Here is an 18,395-nt window from a genome sequence, read left to right as displayed (position 1 = left end):
CAGTCGACCACATTCCCTCCCACACAGCACTTAGAAGTGCCTTGTGTTCATGAAAAATGACAAAGTTTGTTTAAAATAAAAAAAAGTCTGTTCCATGTAGAACACCCTCCCATTATCTGGCACCACTGCAAAGGAGTGCTGTAGGGAGCTGATCCGGCAGAACAGGTAGGATCACAAGCTATGGAAGTGCCCAGGTGTGCTCAGTGCTCCATATGGTTTTCAGACCCGTTCGGAGCAGGGAAGCAGTAAAGAGTGGTGCTGAGCACACAGACTCTGGGGCCACCCTGGCTGGGCTTGATTCCCACATCTACCCCTTACTATCCGTGTGATCTTGACCAACTTACTGGGTGCGTGTCTTCCAAACACAAAAGATGATAACAGTACCTTCTTCGTAGGGTTTTTGCAAGAATTAAATGCATTACTGCATGTAAGTCACTTAGAATAGGACCTAACACCTGGAAAGCACAGGCACCTAGCACATAGTAAGCACCGATACACATTAGGAAACATTCTGCAAGGGTTAGTTATACTACAATGCACAGTTTCCTTCGTGCTGCTGAGATCTAAGTTGCAAATGAGGCTCATTCCTTCAATAACGGCTTTTGAGCACCTACTATGTGCTACGCACTGTGCTAGAGACTTAGGGTTACAATGGTGAAAATAAAGGCAAAGTGAACATAAATGAGCTGTCATCACAGTAGCTCCATCCTAAGGCAAATTTAACTTATTACAGAGTACTCTGTATCTCCAGCTACTTCTCTGGGCTTTGTGCACGCAGAATATGCGTTGTTCATATCACCAAAGCGCACTGCATAAATTACACTCCGTGAAGCCAAATCTGGTTCCATCGCCACCAGTATTTTGCACTTCATATCTTAAAAAAGTAAATATGAAGACTAGCAAAATGTTAATAATTGTGGAAGTTGGATGATGTGTACTCAAGGGTTCGTTTTACTATTCTCTCTACTTTCACATGTGTGAAATTTTCCATAATTAAAAAATTTCTGTTTTAAGTAATTATAATGAAAGTGATGCCCGGTCTAGTACGCTACTACTGACTTTTCCACAATCAGTGTCTTGACATTACCTCTGGGAAATGGTTGAGGCAGAGAGGCAGGTGGATGGGAATTTGCACTTTTTACATCATATATTTCTATAACGTTTTTCCAAAACACGCAAGTATTGCTTTTACAAATAAAAATAGAAATCAAGATCCACTCTCTCTTCTAGGTACTGTTATATTTTCAAATATTGCCATTTGTTGATTACATGTTTCATGACACTTTTATATGTTTACGTCATTTAGTTTGCTTCCAATATTTGCTTATGCTGTAACTTACCGAAGCCCATGACTGACTACCTTACCAGATGTTGGCTCGATTTCATAGCCAATCTATACTCATGACTATCATGCCTCGGGAAATTATGAGCACACTCTTTATCTCTCCTTATCTACCTTCCTTACACACCCATGTTTACTTTACTCTCTGTGTGATTGCTATTTTTAACTTAAACTTAATATATTTGTATGTACAAGGAAAAGAAGGCCATGTCACCACAAAGCCAGGCTTGCCTTGGATGTTTCTATCAGTGTTTGATTTTATTCATAAAGTCTTACATTCTAATCAATACAAAACAAAGTCCCCCATCCTTTTTGTGAAACAGATGAAACAGAACTTCATTACTTGCCACCTGCAAAGGAAAAATCTGTTACTATAAATATGTACACCTCTGTGCCCTCTCCAACTTCTCCCATATAATTTCTTGTTATATCTACTATAAGAACAAATATATAAATTTTAAAATGTGGAAAGCATGCAGGGAATTTAAATAATCAACTGAAAATCCACACAGCACCAGAGAAGGATGTTAGAAAATAACAAAAGAAGCCAACACTCATTGAGCACATCTTTGAGCAGGCACTGTTCTGAATGCTTTGCTTTATCCCTGGCTTCATCCTCGCAACACCCCATGAGAGCAGCAAGCGCTATCAGGAATTCTTAGTTAGGAAGAGAAGGAAAGACAAGAAATTACTTACGTCTAAATTAAGGAAGTGTTCCTTTGTCTTCCTAAAAGTCTTGCAACAACAAGAAAAAAATGTTGTTTTATCTGTTTGCAAACAACCAAACCATAGTTTTCTTGCCATGGGTTAATAGGATGAAAGTGAAGACACTCTTTGCTTTTTAAAAGAAGAAGAAGAGGAAGTAGATTTTTGGAGCACTTATTATGTGCTGGGTACTTTACTTGAATTATCGTACTTTAATGTTCACAGTAATTTAATGGAGCAGAAGCTATAATTATTCTCATGAAACAGTAGGGGAGGAGAGATGAGATTTAGAAGGTCTCAGTAACTTTTCCAAAGTTCCTCAACTATAAGGGGTAGAATCAGGATTTAAAAGCAGGGGGGTATTAAATGTCCAAGACAGACTTCTCCAAGGACGTACAGACGGTTTCTCATTGAGGACTGGTTTCTTTCAAGGGATGAGGTTGAGTGAATAGATGCTATTGGCTTCCTCAGCCTCTCCACAATGATAACTTCCACTTTCCTAGGTGGATAGAAGGCCAAGTGACTTAGGAGCATCACTCTGGGATGGATGACCAAGGAAAAATGAAAGACAGGTAATTAGATCTCTGCCCCGACCCACCCAGGAATTCCAGCCAGTTGGATATTTCCCGTCTGCCTAACCCCTGAGCCACTGATCTTCCCCTCCAAAGGAGAGCAGTGGCTCCTATGCACATAATCACTTGTGCATTGGGGGCATTTTTTTCTGCCTTTTGTCCTTTAGTCTCCTGGAGAACTTTCATTCATCCTTCAATACCCAGCTCAAACAGCCTTCCCTAGTGATATGTTTCAGCTTTTTATTATCTTCTTCAACTGAGACCCTCCCAGTCGAAATAGGCAGAGGTTGAATCTTACCTAAGCAGGGAGTTGAGTTTAGAAGGATGATTGTTAAGGCATAATAAGGATGGTGAAATGCATAATGATGATGTTTAGTTAATAAAATATACTTCGTACACTATAGATGTACTATGCTATGTCTAATTAAATAGAGCTATCTTCAGAGATACCGGGGGTTAAAATTTTATGTGCTAGCTATGTAAAATGCATCTTGTATGATCATTCTCAAATTCACATTTAAATAATAGTCATACATTTAATAAATACATCCACAGTTGTACTGAATTTATACTTTATCCTAGACAAATTAATATGGACTATTCTGTTATTCACAGAGCTAGGAAATTACCTTCCTTTTCCTATATGCACATAGAACTTTTATAATATGATATACGATAATATAGTCATATATTTATGTGAATGTTTCTCCCTCAAAAGCAGAAATTAGGTAAAATTGACTTTGTATTCTCAGTGCCTAATGTAGTCTCTGTGCTTACTCACCTCTCAATACACTGATAAATTTCAAATAATTTTTATCATTTCCCTTTCTGCTGCTCTTTCTTTCTCCTTTGCTCCTCTTTCCCCCCCACCCCACCCCGGCACCCAGGATCACATGCCTCTCTGGTTATCCATCATAATTATCTTCACAGAGAGCAACTTGTTGGAATAAATAGAACTATACAATGGCAACATAGACACAAACAGAAAGAGTTCTTCATTTATTAAGCAGTGGGCTTTGGAGCTTTGTTTTTGATTTTGAGTAATGAACAAGAAGAAAAAGAGCATTTATAAGATTTGCATGTGCTATACAAGCAATGTGTGACTTGAATTTCATGTCTGTGCCTTTTGCAGACTGTAACCATTTTCCAGCGAATTAATTCCATCTCTCCTCTTAAAAGCTTATCAAGTTTTCAAAGAACTGAATAGTGCAAAAACAAATGCTTTTCTTTCCTAGAGAATTTTTACAAGTCACTTGTCCCTCACAAGAAGGATATATACACTTCCAGCTTAGTGGTATTAGTTTGCAGTGCTGTTCGCATTTTTTACAGAATAAAGATGGTGATCCCCAGAAATGCAGCATCACCAGCGTTGAGAGCCAGTCAATGACAGCAGAAAACTTTTATGTTCTTTGTATATAAAATTAGCCTTCAGAGTTTCCAAAACATTGGTGAGTAGTCCCCTGAGGCACAAATAAAAATTCTGTCTCTGAGCAGGGTTTCTAAACATTCATTTCTAACATAGCACTGCCTTGGTGCACATAATAAAACCAAACAAAGCAACTCACTGAGGAACACTGCATAGAGAGAGAAATTTTAAGTAAAATGAAAAATATAACTTCAGATCTAACTGATAATCATCCAAAAATTGGTCAAGCTGGTTATAGGCAGATGAAAGGCCATAAGGGAGTCATTTCATGCATCTGACCACATAATATAAATAGAAGTTCCAGATGTGGAGAAAATGAGTCTGGTAACAAAGCAACACGTCAAAAATATTAGACATTAAAATGGTCGTTGGATTGTATACAAAAACACTTCCATTTCCTCGTCCTAAGAAAACTTGACCTTGCTTCTTCCTAAAACTACTTAGTTATCTGTTACTTTTATCTTCCCTTCATAAGAAATGTTCTTGAAAAAGAGATCATCCCTCACCTTCTCTCCTTAAATACAATAGCTTCTTCTCAGTCTTGACTCTGCCCAGCATCTCCACAACATCCATCCCATTGTCCACCCCCCTCTTGAAGCTCTGTCTTTGCTTGACACTCATAACACTGTACACATCTACCTATCTAGCCAATGCCCATCACTGGCTCAACCCTACGCACAGGGAATCTCCAAATCCATTATTGGTCATCATCCCTTGTCCTCTTCCATGACTTTCTCAGGAATCTCATCCCCCATTTTTACTTCGTTATCTTCTCCATATGTTCTATATGGGGAAAAGTTGCAAAATTGTGCTTTCCAGTGCTGATTTCCTACCATAACTCCAGATTCTAATCCTCAACCCTTTCTGGACATCTCCATGTGTGTGTTCCACCAATTCCTTAAATTCAAAAAGTGTTCAAAACTGAACTCATTTTGGACACTTTGAATACACACAACCGAACTCCTACACTGCCTCCTTCAGCCTTCTAAAGTGCAGAGTCCTTCTAGATGCTTATACTCCAGATCTGCAGCCATATTCTTCCCCTACCTTTTCCCTGGCACACAATTCCAATCTTATCTACATTCTTTACATCTCTCATATCCATCCCCTATTTTTATTCATCAGACTGCCCCAATTCGTGACCATTTTGCCTTTGACCTGGAATTTTCCGATCCATCCATCACTCTGCTGCCAAAGTTATCTTCCTAGAACACAAGATTCATCTGTCCTTTATCTCTGACAGTTGGAATTTGCACACAGCATAAAGCCCTAAATCCTAAGCCTAGTGTTCAAAGGCTTCATTCTTTGCCTACTTTCTGTTTTTCCAGCTTACCTTCCAGTATACTATTTACATGCACTATATTCCAGCCATACAGGGTCCACTGGCCACTTCCAGAAAGTATTTTATGTTCTCTTGTCTCCAGGCTTATGCTCAGTGGGTTCTCTTTGCTTAGAATGTACTTTATTCCAATATCTGCCTATACGAAGCTGGGCTTCCTTCAAAATCAGGCCCCCTAGAGTCTCCTCCATCCCTACCCCTCCTGCCCTGCCCATCTGACTTACCCTGTCCCTGTCTGCACAGTCAAGATTCCTTGGGTTTTAACCAACAGAAAAACCAACTCAAGCTGGGGTAAATGTATAGGATCCTGTTGCTGTAAATTATGGGCTGGCCTCCGATTCTCAGTGTGTCTTCCTGCTATTTTTCTCTGTGATTTTCTCAATTCTACCCTCAGGCTCTCCTTATAATAGAAAAAAAATGGCTGTACATCCTCACACCACACTGTCCACAGAAAAAAAAATTCTTTGCCAGAAGCTCTTGAGAATAATGAGGAAGACTCTTTGTCCTAAGCAAACATTGCCTTGCATCTCACTTGTTCATCCCAACACCAAAGATCGGAGGTAGGGTTTCAGTCCATTTAGGCTGCTTTAATGAGATAACACAGACTAGTGGCTCCTAATCAACATAAATTTATTCCTCACTGTTCTGGAGGCTCAAAGTCTAAGATCAGATGCCAGCCTGGTGAGGTAAGGGTCTTCTTCTACAGACTTCTCATTATATCCTCACATGGTAGAAGGGTCTAAGGAGCTCTGTAAAGTCACTTTTATAAGACCACTAAACCTGTTCATGAGGGCTCCACCTTCATGGCCTAATCACCCCCGCAAAGTCCCCGCCTGCCAATACCATCACCTTTGGGTTTTAGGATTTCAGCAGAAGAATTTGAGGGGAACACACACATTCAGACCATAGCAAGCAGGAAGGATGCCAATAGGCATAGACCAATCAGAATCCACCTCTTCAATTAAAAGTGGGGCCGATAATATCAAAACCACATCATTGAAATGGGGAAGGGACTATTTCTCAAAGAAAAATCTGAAGGTTTTTGTAGAAAGCAAGGGGAAATGGGTGTTAAGGAGACAATAAACCAATGACCACTATATTCCCCATACTCCAAGAACCCATTATTCAATATTTGTTGCTGTATATATGATATCCTGCTTTACATCAGATTTATATGGGTATGTGTGTCTGTCTTCCTCAATACATTGTGAGATAGAGGGCAGGTTTAGTGTAGTTTTCGTAACTGTTTTCTCTAAACTCCCAATTAATTGAAGACAAGTTTTTTTTCATTCTTCCTCTGATATATTTCCCCTTCATCCAATGAATCATCATAGCAATAACTAAAATTCACTGAGTTACTATGTGTCAGGCTCTGTTGTAAGCACTTCACATGTGTTTACCCCCTTGATCCTCCCCACCAACCTACAAAGTGGGTACTATTATTACTCTCATTTCATAGATGTGGAAACTAAGGCTCAGAGAGGTTAAACAACTCATTCAATGCCATGTAGCTTGTGTGTGGTGGAGCCAGGATTTGAGCCAAGCCAGAAAGAATCCAAAGTTACACTCTAGAGCATACTTGTATGCTGGTCCATTTCTCAATAAAAGACACCTCCTGGTAAAACAGTAACTAAAAAGCTACTACTTGTCTTTCGGCCTTCCCATTCAGAGCATCATTCAATCCTGCCAATTCTTCTTTCCTAATATGTCTGTCCTTTCTGGTTTGTTCTTATATTAAATCGACCATCCAAGTTTTGACCATCTCTTGGCTAGACTTCTAGAATAATGTGTTTAAGAATCAGTTAATCTCATATCTTCACCCAAAACTATCCTCCTAGCTTCAATACTCTTCTTCCTGACCTGATCTCCAAATCAAATGTTTAATACCTTTTAGCTCACAATCATAAGAAAATAAAACCACGAGGAACTAATGTTGAGTCATATTTCGAGTTGCTCCTGACAATAATTCCTATGAGACAGGGTGTCAATTGACTCCTTGATGCTGTCCACCCTGTGAGATGGAACTGAAAGAACTGTGGGGGCCCTCAAGAGATTATACAACCCAGTCTCCTGTCTTGAGTCAACAAGTCATTAGCCACTAAAGACAGATCTTGATTATTTACATCTTGGAGAAATATTGAAAATATTCTCCACAACCACACTTGGCAACACAGAATTTCTTTTAGCATGTGGCTGTGACTGTCTTCTCAAGAGGTCAGCACCATGAGGTTTCACCCCATACTGTATACCCAGAAACCTGCTGTAGTGCCAGAGGCATGCTCCTTGAGTACAGGTGGCAGATTGCTGAGCAATCTTTATTCATTCAGCAAATTATTAATTTACTTTTAATAGCAAAGTAATTATGACGTATCTATGCAAATACCAGAATTTTAGACTTTTTTAAAGTATTACTCATGAACTAGACATAATGTTCGTATTTTTTATTAGGGGATTTATTGGACATTTATTATTTTATTTTATTATTTAATTTATTTATTAGAGAATTTACTTATTAATGTTAAACCAGCGGTTCTCAATTCTGGCTGCACGTTAGAATCTTCTGGGTCTGGGGAGTTTTTAAAAGATACTGGTACCTGGCACCATCCTACATCAATTATATCAGGATCTCTGGGAGGAAAACCTGACCAACAGGTATTTTTGTGTGTTCTAATGTGATTCTAATCACATTAAACACTTGTTAAACTCTTGTTCACAAGAACATAAAAGATCCTTCCAAAACTTAGAAACAAAAGCATTACAGCTCCAGGACTATTTCATCCATTGGGTCCTATAGTCACAGCGAGCTTTCTGAAGAGTACCAAAAATATGTGAGAAATTTAGAAAGTATAACTCATAGGAACAAAGTCATTCTTAGCAAACTAAAAATTATTATAAATACTTTTAAATATTTTTCAACCAAAAAAATCTATTTAATGCGAGATGAGAGTGCACTTAATGTGTTGGCCATGATTCAGGGCAAGTCTTCCAAAAGGAAGGGCACCCACAATATAAAAAGTTCTCCAGCATTGTATTTTAAGTTACAATTCAATATTTACAGCATGAAATGTTCCTATCTACTGTTGGAGAAAATGTCAAGGAAGTAAAAGTCTGAATTCAACAGTCTGGTGACAACAGTTCATTTTGATGGAAAGAATTACAGCTTTTCAGGCCTTCGCTTCAAACAGAAGATGAGCTTTTTATGTTTATTGAGGCAACTTTCCCATTTTTGCTGAGTGATGCTTTTTGTTAAATGCTATTCTGAATGAAAGAACTGCTAGGGGAAGGGAGGAAGACATCAACACTGAGTTTCAAGAAAGATGAATCATCTAAGTCAGCTTCTCTGATCTGGAAACACTGCTGAACGCAGTGTAATATGTGACGTCATCTTTCACCCTTCCTAGTTCCTACAGTCAAAAGCCAAATTCCAATGAGCTGGAGTAATACATAGAGCCAGCTCTTATATCCAGTTACGAGAATTCTTCAGGGTCTAAAATGAAGACCCCAGACTACAACCATCCTTAAAATTCTTTATGAGCTTGTGTTTCAAAAAGTTTTAAAACATCTTTACATGTGTTCTTATGTACAGAAAATAGACTAAAAGCATACACATTAGAATTTGACAGTGATTATCCTTTGATGAGAAAAATATGGACGACAAATTTTCTTTAAGAATCACATAATACTGCACATACGTATTTTTATATGCAGAGAAGAAAATTCTTAAAGGGCACACATAAAACTTAAAAATAATTACCCTAGAGGAGGACTGGGGTGGGGATAGGGGGGTAGAAGAGATCTCAGTAATTACTCTATACTCATTATGTTTTTGAATATTTTCATTGATAACTTGTGATTTAAAAATCATAATTTAAATAATAATAAACATATGGTAACAAATTTTGAATTTTTAGAAAGCTGTTAAAGGCCATACGCATCCTCTCTAATTTGGAGGTGTCTTTATTAACATCCCATGTGCCCAGTGGGCAAGAGAATGTGAACAATAATGCTTTCCCTCCTCCTGCTTAAGGAGCATGGAGTAGTTCTCTTATAATACCCCTTGCCTCTTCGTGTGCCTTGTGGTAGCGCTAAAGCAGGATCTTGACCTCAGAGAAGTCATAAGTTATCAAGAATAATTCATGTTAAAAACTAAAATGTATTAAGCTCCTGCTTTACAGGATGTTTTCTTATACAGTATCTCATTTTCTCTTCAAAATCCTATGAGGCTCAGGAAATTTAAGCATGTTTGAGAGCCCACACCACTAGCAAGTGAAAGAGCTAGGATTTAAATCTACATTTTTCTGGCTTCACAAACCAGTGTCCTTAAATGGAAATAAATGAAAATTGTGAAATGATTAGGAAATTTGAACAATAACTAGATATCAGTCTAAGTTGGTAATATTTCTGCTGACATAATTCTCTTAAAATCTTTGTAGCTCTCCTACAACCCTTCTTGAGATTCGCTCTATTAGTCAAAATCCACATCCACAAATTTCTTTGAAATACATGTTTCTCTACCTTGGGCTTCTGCTGAGACTGCCGGGGGACAATGGCCTTAGAAACCCAACTGTTTGACTGAATAAGCTCTGAGACAACATCTTAGATGTTTCTGCTAAACTTTCTGCCTCCAGTGTCCAATAATATTTTCCCTTAAGTCTGCACCGGCAGTCTTCTCCAATGCCATGATGCTTTTGCTAGTAATTTCATCAACATTCTTCTTTTTTTTATACAATTCTTTCTACACATACGTATTTTAATGGTTTAATAAAAAGTTTATGTGGCGAAGTTTCAATATAGACGGTTTGGTCCACATTATATTTTTTTATTTTATGTTGATTGATTGCATTTTTTTAAATTGATGCCTGTTCAATTCTTCAGCATAGGTTCTTTCTTCACAATAAATTCCTAAATAACCATTCCCATGACTGAAAAGGGGGGAAAAACTTCTTCAAAATATGTTCCATGTGACTTTGCAGGGGGAAGAATCCTCAAAATACATGGAGGATTCACATTACCTTATGTGTAAAGGTTGCCATTCTTATTTTTTAAATCAATTTCCCATGGAGTAATATACCATGGTATTTAGTTTCAAATAGCCTGTCCTAAAGACATTTTCCTCTTCCCAGTCTTCAGCATTTGTTTGAAAGGGAAGTATAGTACTAGTGGAGGGGTGGGGGCTTTGGTGCCGGACAAACCAAGATTTGAATCTCAGCTCTCCCACATAGACAATTTTAACCATGCTGAGCTCCAATTTTCTCTTTTTATTCTGTTTTACTTTATTTTTTTCTGTTTTATTGTGGTAAGAACACCTAACATGGGATTTATCCTCTTAACAGACTTTTAAGTGTAGAATATTGTATTATTATCTACAGGCACAATGTTGTACAGCAGATCTCTAGAACTTAGTCATCTCGCATAACTGAAATTTAATTCTACTAAATATTTCAAGAAAAATTAACATCAATTCTTCCCAAACTCTTCCAAAAAAATAGAATAAGAGAGAGCAATTCCAAATTCATTTTATGAGGCCAGCATTACCCTGATACCCAAGCCAGGCAAAGATGCCACAAGAAATGAAAACTACAGGGCAATATCCCTGATGAACATTGATGCACATAATCCTTAACCAAGTACTAGCAAACCAAATTCAACAGCATGTTAAACGGATCATACACCATGACCCAGTGGGATTTATCCTTGGGATACAAGGATGTTTCAACATATGAAAATCAATTAATGTGATACACCACACTAACAGAATGAGGGATAAAAATCACATGATCATCTCTTCAATATTCTTTAGGCTTTCACTAACAAGCTTCTCAAAGTCCTGACAGCTTCTTCTGACCACTCCATTTGAAAGCCACTCCCACATTTTTAAATGTTTGTTATAGCAGCACCTCACTTCCAGATACCAAAACCTGTGTTAGGTTTCTATTACTGCATAACAAATCACTCCAAAACCTAGTGGCTTCGAACAATAGGCATTTATTATCACAGCGTTTTTGTAGTTCCTGAGCGTGGTTCAGGAGTTGGGGAGCAGTTTAGCTGGGTTGTTTTAGTTCTGGGTCTCTCATGAGGTTGTGGTCAAGATGTCGGCCAGGGATGCAGTCATGTGATGGGTTGATTGGGGCTGAAGAATCCATTTCTGGTATGACTCACTCACATGCCTTTCGGCAGGAGTCAGATTCTCGCTGAATGTTGGGAGTCTCCATAGAGCTAAAGTGTCCTCATGACCTGAAAGTTGGCTTCTCTAGAGCAAGTGATCCAAGAGTGCAAAGTGGAAGCCACAATGTGTTTCATAGTCTAAAATTGGAAGTCATACACTGTCATGTTCACAATATCCTGTCAGTTACACAGTTCAGTTTTAGTCACCGTGGGAGGACATTAATACCAGGACTTGAAAATCAGGAGACAGGGGTCATTGGGGATAATCATGGATTTGACCATAATTTCTCTTATTAGTGTTTTATGTTTTCAGCATTCAAATCTTGACAATATCTTGATAGACTTATCCCAAAGTTCTTTGATGCCATTGTAAATGGTTCTATTTTTTAAGTTTTAATTTCCAAATTTTTTGTGCTACTATTTAAAAATATGATTAATTTTTATATCATCCTTGTTACTAGTGCCCTTGCTAGACTCACATGTTAGTTCTAGTAGCTTCTTGGTAGATTCTTTAGGATTTTCTATGTAGATAATCATGTTTCTGAGAATAAAGACAGTTTTATTTCTTCCTTTCCAATCTGTATGCTTTTTATTTGTTGGCTTATTTGTAGGTTAGGATCTCCAGCATAATGTCAAATAGAAGTGGTGAGAGTAGACATCCTTGCCTCATATGCTTGAGAAGAAAGCACACAGTCTTTTATCATTCTGTATGATGTTATAAATTTTTATAGATTTCTTTTATTGAGCTAAGGAAGTTGCCTTCTATTCCTAATTTACTGGAAGTTATTATGAATGGGTGTTGAATTTTGTCAAATGTTTTATAAAGCTTTTTCTAAATCTATTGAGATAGTCATAAGATTGTTCTGGCAATTTGCATTGATTGATTTTTAAGTGTTAAACCAACCTTGGATTCCTGGCATAAACCCCACTTGGATACAATGTGCTATCTTTTTTACATATGGCTAGATTTGATTTGATAATATTTTGTTAAGGATCTTTGAATCAATGTTAAGGAAGGACACTGCTTTATAGTTTACTTTCCTTGTAATATCTCTTTCTGGTTTTGTTATCATGGTAATGGTAGCCTCATAAAATCAGTTGGGAAGTGTTTCCTTCTCTTCTGTTTTTCTGAAACATACATATTGTCAGGTGAAATGATATTATTGTCTTGGATTTGCTTAAAAGTAATTTAGGATAAAGGGAAAGATGAATGTAACTAGAGACAAAAAGATAGGCCAAGAGTTGATAATTATTGAAGTTCAGCTGTGGGTATGGGGATTTGTTATACTTTTCTTTGCTCTTCTGTATACGTTTGAAATTTTCAATAATAAAATATTTTCTCTTAAAAATAAATTTTAAAAAATCAAATAATAAATCTTTCCTCGCCAGAGCTCGATCCTACTTTCCAATAAATATGCAGAGAGAGGACGGTGTTCTGAAATTTCAGCAAAGAGGAAAGCAGAGGCCTATATAATGAGAGTTCCCAAATCCTTTTAAAGACTGTACCGGTCATTAGCATCCACAGGTGTATTAAGAGGAGAGAAGGATAATTCAAGTACAGGTTCAATTTAGATGTAGGATCTAAGATAGTCTTAATTTCTTGGCTGTTTCGTCAATTTAGCTTTAAGAAATTCTATCCTATAATGCAATGGTTGTCAAACTTTAGTGTGCATGCGAATCACTTGAAGGGCTTCTTAAGACACTGATTGTTTAGGGCAGTGAACATGTTCTGTATGATACTGTGATTATGGATGTCGTGATTTTGACATATCATACATTTTTCGAAAACCACAAAAAGTACAACACCAAAAGTGAACACTAGAGTAATCTAGGGACTTTGGGTAATAATGTTGTATCAATGTAGTTTTGCCCATTGTAACAAATGTACCTCTCTGGTGTAGGATGTTGATAGTGAGGGAGGCTGCACATGGGGGCAGAGGGGATGTGGGAACTCTCTGTACTTCCTGCTCAATTTTGTGTGAACTGAAATCTGCTCTAAAGAATAGAATCTATTTTAAAACCAGCAACAAAAACAAAGATTGTTAGGCTCCATCTTCAGAGTTTCTCACACAGTAGGTTTAGGGTAGAGCCCAAGAATCTGCATTTCTAACAAGTTCCCAGGTGACAATGATGATGTTGGTCCAGCAACCACAAGAGAACTTCTACTTAATGTAAAGCCTCCGATTTCAGAAACGTCAAGCTTTCTCACAATTTAGACCCTGGATTCAATCCAGATAGAACATTATTTAATTCACAAGCTACAGTGACTCTGAACTCCGTATGAGTCATTTTGGCAAACTTTGTTTGGACACCTACTATGTACCAGGCTCTCTGTTAACCTCTTGAAATACAAGGATACGTATTAATTGCACTGTCTCTGCCATTGAAGATTTTATAGTCTGATGTCCTTATCTTTAGTCCTGTTTATCAATTTTAGAAAATATTTTATTCAATTCTGATTTAAGCTATTTCATTTGTAATAGATTATTTTTTAACTTTGCTTCTGCAAAATAAATTACCGCTGACTTCACCTTGTAGTGTAAAATATTAAGATATTTTTCTACGTCTTGGACTTATAACATAGTATAAAACCTTCCAAGTTTCCCCCAGAAGAGATCTTAGAAATCATCTCATTCATTCACCCACCCCCACTTTACAGTTGAGGAAACAAAGGCCCAGAAAAGTAGAGAAACTTTCCCAGGGTCACTAAGCTAGTAAGTGACAGGGCTAGAACTAAATCCCAAGGCTTTGGACTCCTAACATAGTGCTCTTTCCATGACATCTGGCCTCATGACTTAAATTCCAACATCAAAGAAAATTATGGATTCCAATAGCTAGGAAATATTCCACAAATTTCAGAATTAAATTAAATTATTGAAGATCTTTGTGAAGTAAAGGAGAAAAAGATGAAGGGATGGAGTGAAGGTGGTGGTAGTTGTAGAAATGGCATTGGTAGTATTAGCAAAGTAGTAGTGATAATAGTTAACTTCCTATGGGCCATGTACTGTGACTTTCTTAGAACATTCACTCTTCTCAATAACTCTGTGAGATATGTATAATTATTATACCCATTTTACAGATGAGGAAACTGAGGCCCAGAAAAGTTTAGTAATTTGCCCAAAGAGACATGGCTTTTGTACTAAATTCCATCTAATGGCCCTGGGTATTATTAATCCCCCAAATTTAATCAAATTTTGCTAAGAGGAAGATGTAAGTAATATTTAATCATTGTGTAGAGTTGCATAGTTCTTCAAAGCCCCAAATCCTTTTTGGATAGCTTAACAAATTTCAGTGGGATAGTTGAATTCCTTTAAAAAGGAAATTTAAAATTCTCTTTCTTTCTTTTATGCTTGTTTAAACAGATTTAACAGCTCTGTTCTTCTGAACAGGTCAAATATTAAATAAAAAATGTTCTTTGAGCAATTGGGACCCATAAATAGGTCAATAGGCTCCAGTGGAGTGGAACATGCACCAGGTACACACACAGACAGGGACACGTACACACACACACACCCTCATTCAATTTCATGTATAAACAAACATTACCTATACCCTTGGGAATTATTTTTAGCTATCTTTAGCCAAACTGGTTTTGCCTGGCAGACCACAACCCCTACAGGTGGCACCTATTCTCTGTGAAGTGTTTCCTTTTCCCAGAACTGAGACATTGGCACCACGTACCTCCTTACCCTTCTCGACATCTGTTTCTACTTACGTGCCAGCTAAGGCCACCTGAACTGTGAAAGGAAACAAAACAAAGGTTCATGGTCATTGTCTACCAAAATGTCATGTTTTGGTCCACCCAGATGCTGGCGACACAGATTGGGAAACTCAAATAGGATGCCAAGCATTGATCTACCTTAGGAAGGGGCTGTGGAAAAAATATTTCCCTTATTCCTCTGTTGGTGTTGTACAGAAAATAAGGTAGGACTCCAGAGTCTACAGAAATCAATTCATAAAGTGACTAAGTATTCCCTACCAGTTCCAAAGCATTGCGTATGGCTGCAGAGGTGCTACAAAGGTTATAGAGAGGCGTAAAGCTCGCCGTGGAGAGCTTTATAAGATTTGCAAATCATAATATATGTTTTAGAAAATAAACACGTAAGGTTAAGTAAGAACCATGTCGAATTTACAAAACAAGCCAATAAGTATCATAGACATTCCTTAGAAGGAGCAAAAACCAAGGCCTGGGATGATAAGAAAACCTCAGTGGTGGTGAGATTTGAAGAAGAAAAACATGACATGTTGTGACAAATGAAATCACTTTCTTTGAAATAGTTTATGAGGATGAAAATTACCAAATCACATCTCTCATAAGAGCTGAACTTCATGACACCCAGGAAAATCCTTGTCTATATTTCCTTAATATATTTCTTTTCTGCTTCTCTTCCTTTCCTATAGTCAGCTTTCAATTAGCTACAGCAGTTGAGGATAGAGACTAAAGTGGATAGATCTGGAGATACATCATACCCTTTATTTCTGCCTGCAGGCTCTGTTCCCAGTTTTCAAAACTTTTACTAGAGTTGAATAACAAGCACCAAAACGTAAGGATTTGAAGATACACATGCACAAGTTTACAAAGTGACCTATAACAAGGATATTCATTGTAACATTAAAGGATTAAAAGTTTTTTAAAAATGAAAACAACCTTAATATCTATCAATAGGAAGGTGTTCAATATATCGCTGATGGAAGAAAGCAAACTACCAAGCAGGAATGTCTTGTGTGATCCCATTTAGTTAAAACAAAAAAGGACATCCGAACTTCACAAATGAACCTCATGCAAACCAATTCCAGGAGGCAACATGAAAAATTGTTAACGGTGTTGATATCTGTGAGATTGGCAACTGACTTTTTTTTCTGTGCTAGTGGAAATTTTCAAGTGTATATTACATTTATGGTTTTTAAAAAATAGTTTAATTAATATACACATATGTATATACATAATAGTTACATTTTTCATTTCAGATACTCTGCTTTACTAGCAAATGACCTAAAGACATCCACTCAACATGACGCAGAATATTAACAAAAGGGCCATAAAAATCAACCATTAGGCATGAAGACTGGTCATTATAATCACACAAATATCTTATTTAACAGTATTGGTCATTGCATCACAGAAAATCAAATTTCCCTCAGGGAATAGGTGGAAAAATATTTTGCCTTTTTGGTGCTGATAAATAGTTCAAATCCTCAGAAGCTTGAATTTCAAAGATGAAACAACACATGGTTTATGGAATTGATCATGCATTGCAAGAGGCTAAAAGTTTAAGAAGTGGGAAGCACATTGATATGATGCTCTATTAGCCGGTGACACTCTGTGACCACTGCCAGCCTTGAGGAGTTTTAGATGTCCAAGTGGCCTTTCTTCTCCTTTGCCTACTGGAGCCCCAAGCAGGGCAGACGGTGGCCATGAACTCTGTGTTTTGGATCTGAAGATAAGTGAGAGAGGCTCAGCCCATTCTGCTGATGCACCAGTTCAGGGAAAGGTAGTTGACGCAACCCTTTGCCTTCCTCTTGGCTTCAATAAAATCAGGAAAAGTGGTTTAGACTCAGTACTTTCTCTGCTCTCCTCAGGGTCCACATGTTTCCTGACCCATGACCTTCTTTTTCTGTCCAGGGGCAGTCACCTGCACATGAGCTTAGCTGACAATGACATCCTGCTCATCTCTATGTCCTGGAGCCATCGTTGCACTTCATCAATCTGTCCATGTCTTCTGCAGAGGACTCACTTCATGTCCAGCCATTGTCTGACCACAGCATCATCTAACCACACCACCAAGGTTTTCTTGTTTAACAGGAATGGGAAGCGTTAAAGTGGAAGAGTTGGAGGGAGTCTCTATAAAAACCAACTAGCAAATTTACATAGTTAAACATAACTTCAAAGAAACTAGTTGGACCTCCATAATTTCTAAGGAGAGTAGAATGGCCAAACCTTTAAGGTTGATGATAAAACATCTGCTCAACACTGGCTGTTCAGTCTTTTCTTTCCCTCTAGATAAAAATATACAAATTAGGGGGTGCCATATACAGGAATGGGTCAGCACCTTGTGTCCTTCTGTCTGGTTACATCCTACAGGAAGCAAGGTGTGTGTCATAAATGACATAGTCTCAAATCATAATGCAGTGGAAAGAGCACTGAACCGAGAGTCAGAAAACCTGGTTTCAATATCGGTTCTGCCACCAAGATACTCTGGGCCCTGTTTTGTCATTAGCAAAATAAGGGAGAGGATCACTGAGGTCTCCTTGTTATGAGATGCTGGGTTCCATGGGTCCATGATCAGCTGGCGGGATAGATAACACTCGGTTGCATTTTCTACTCCATCTGGAGATCTACAATTAGGCCATCACACAAATGTCCTAGAATGAAGACAACCACCCTCACACTGGTAAAGAATCAGAACCAATTACATCACCCATCTATGTTTTCATATATCGTGCTTCAACGATGTAAATGGAAAACTGGGTTAATTTTCTCCCTGGTGACCTGAGCACCTTAGTGTGGCAGAAGAGATAGATAGAGAGAGAGAGAGATGCATAGATTATAGGTATATAAGTAATTGACAGACAGATGTGGATGGACGGATACGTGGACAGACAGATAAATAGAATTGGAGCTCTGAGCATGGTCTCTAGAGTCAGACTACCTCAGTTCAGATTACACCAACAACAACTTTCTGGCTGCATCACCTCAAGCAAATTACTTCACCTATTTGTAACTTAGTTAACCTATTGGCAAAATTCAGATAATAACAATAATACTTACCTCATAAGGTGGTGGTCAGAAGTAAGTAAGATTATTCATGCAAAGCTTTTAGCATAGTGCCAGACATATAGTAAGTA

The sequence above is a fragment of the Equus asinus genome, chromosome 3, assembly GCF_041296235.1.
Source record: "Equus asinus isolate D_3611 breed Donkey chromosome 3, EquAss-T2T_v2, whole genome shotgun sequence".
In the NCBI taxonomy this organism is placed as follows: domain Eukaryota; kingdom Metazoa; phylum Chordata; class Mammalia; order Perissodactyla; family Equidae; genus Equus; species Equus asinus.
This window is presented reverse-complemented; position numbering follows the sequence as displayed.